Below are 2,600 nucleotides of genomic sequence, written 5' to 3'. Positions count from 1 at the left end.
CTGTGTCGCCCCGGCGCCCCCCCCCTGCCCCACCCCAGGCGGCGGTCAGCGGGATCCGCTCTGCAAGCCGCGGGCTGGGTCCCTTGGGAGAGCACTCCTAGCTGGCGTGCGGCTTGCGGAAAGCCTGAAGGCGCCCGACTGTGGCAACACGTAATAAATATATCGTGTATATCGAGATCGATATCGTTCGTTTAATCTCAGTTCTCCAGCGCAGAAACACCGTTCATTTACTTAGTCCCTTGAACATTTCTTGAGTGTCACGTCTTTGGAGTCATAAAGATGTCAAGGAACTCAAGGGTGGAAGTGAAAAGCAGGAGTTAAGGAAACAGATGCATTTACAAGTAACCATGATGCCTTGAGATAAGTATGAGAAAAAACGTTCTCACATAAAAAGAAAGAAAGAAGAAAGAAAGAAAAGAACAGAACAGAACTACAGAGGGGCAACCAATACAGCTTGGAACCAAAGGAGAAGGGCTCCAGGAGGGTGTCCTTTAAAAAAAGGGGAGTGGGGAAGAGAACCAGCAGACTGCAAAGTGGTTAAGTCACTGGACTACATGTAGTTGACTGTGGTTCGAGTCCTGGACCCAGCAGCTTGAAACTCAGGCCAGGCACATGTGCATGTGTGCCCAAGATCCAGAGAGGAGAATGGAGTAGAAGGGATTGCATGGTCATTCCTCCCTGGTGGGGGAGAGGGGTGATTTATTGCTTTCTGTCTGTCTCTGTTTCTCTGGTGAGTGCACATACCCTACAGCAAAAATCTCTCTCAAAGCAAAACAAAAAAACAAACCAGGCACCTGTGCATACATGCCCACCCAAGATCCAGAGAGGAGAATGAAGAAGGGATTGTAGTATGGCCATCCCCCTCTGGGAGGAGTGATTTCTTGCTTTCTATCTCTGTGAGCCCTATAGCAAAAGTCTCTCAAAAAATAAAAAGGGGGGGAACCAGCAGTTAGCGTAATGGCTATGTTGCTGGACTCCCACGTAGTCGACCGCGATTCGTGTCCCGGACCCGGTGGCTTAAAACTCACGCCGGGCGCGTGTGTGTGCGTGCCCAAGATCCCGAGAGGAGAATGGAGGAGAAGGGATTGCGGCGTGACCATCCCCCCAGGGGGTGATTTCTCGCTTTCTGTCTCTATGTCTCTCTCTGTCTGTCTGGCAAGCACACGCGCCCTACAGTGAAAATATCTCCCCCCCCCAAAAAAAGGGGGTACAAGAACATAGGTATTGCCTAATATGTTTAAACTAATGAGAAAAGGTGGATACTTCATTTACAGGGTTTGGGGGATGAGTTTATGATATACAGAAAACTTAGTAAAAGAAAAAGTTTAGGCAATTATCAACTTCAGGAAAAACAAAGGGTTGTGAAAGACAAGGAAGAAAAGCTTGTCTGAAAAATACTACTTGGAACACACCTGCAGTTAAACAGTTAGGTTTATTAACTTGCCGCAAGAGCAAGAATATACCAGAGGCACTTAGGATGACTCATCAAACAAAGGAAGAAACAGGGTGATTGCAAGATATGGGCAAGGGTTGACTTTAGGTAAAATTTCAATGAAGCAGTGTTTTGATGGGCTCAGCTAAGCATGACTATAAGTGAAGGGATCAACAAGAAGTCTGGGCTGAAGAGCAGACTGAGAGTTCACTTGGAAACTGCAAAGTTAAGATAAGCAGAGTATACAAGTGTCCAAAAATCTTTTGTCCGAAGCTTTTTGTACTTCTGTTGGAAATCCAGGCTATTTACTGCTTTGTCAAAGTGTGTATGTGTGTGTGTGTGTGTGTGTGTGTGTGTGTGTATACATATATATGTATATTTGAGAGAGAGAGAGATTTTTGCTGTAGGGCATGTGCACTCACCAGAGAGACAGAGAGAGACAGACAGGAAGCGAGAAATCACCCCTTGGGGAGAATGGTCATGTTGTAATCCCTCCTCCTCCATTCTCCTCTTGAGATTTTGGGCACTCACTCACCGGTACCCAGTGTGAGTTTTAAGCCGCCAGGTCTGGGACTCAAACCAAAGTCGACAATGTAGGATTCTAGCAACATAACCATTATGTCATCTGCTGGTCCCTAAAATACGAATATATTATTTAGAAATAATGTCAGCTTCCTTAACCACTAGGCCACAGACTGGCCCTCAACCATTATTATTTCTTAAATACTAAGAAAATTAAAAATGAAAGGGGGCGGCGAGTGGCGTGATAGTTAAGGCAGCTGGAGCCCACATGGCTGACTTCACAGTTCAATTCCCTGACCTAGTGATTTGAAAAACACATCAGGGAGGCCAGCAGATTGCGTGGCGATTAAGGTGCTGGATTCCCACATGGCTGATCACAGTTGGAATCTTGGACCTGGCAGCTTGCTTTCTCACCTTCTCTCTCTCTCTCTCTTTCTCTCTCATTTGTTCTATCCCTCTCTGATCAAATTAAAACAATAAAACAAGCAAATAAATAAAGTTATGTAGAATAATTCTTTTTTTCTTTTTGGAGAGGTTTTTTACTATAGGGTGCGTGCACTCGCCAGACAGACAGAGAGAGACATAGAGACAGAAAGCGAGAAATCACCCCCCAGGGGGGATGGTCACGCCGCAATCCCTTCTCCTC

This window comes from Tupaia chinensis, unplaced genomic scaffold (genome assembly GCF_000334495.1).
Source record: "Tupaia chinensis unplaced genomic scaffold, TupChi_1.0 Scaffold000374_1, whole genome shotgun sequence".
NCBI lineage: Eukaryota > Metazoa > Chordata > Mammalia > Scandentia > Tupaiidae > Tupaia > Tupaia belangeri.
The sequence above is the reverse complement of the archived record's forward strand: the minus strand, read 5'-3'. Positions refer to the sequence as shown.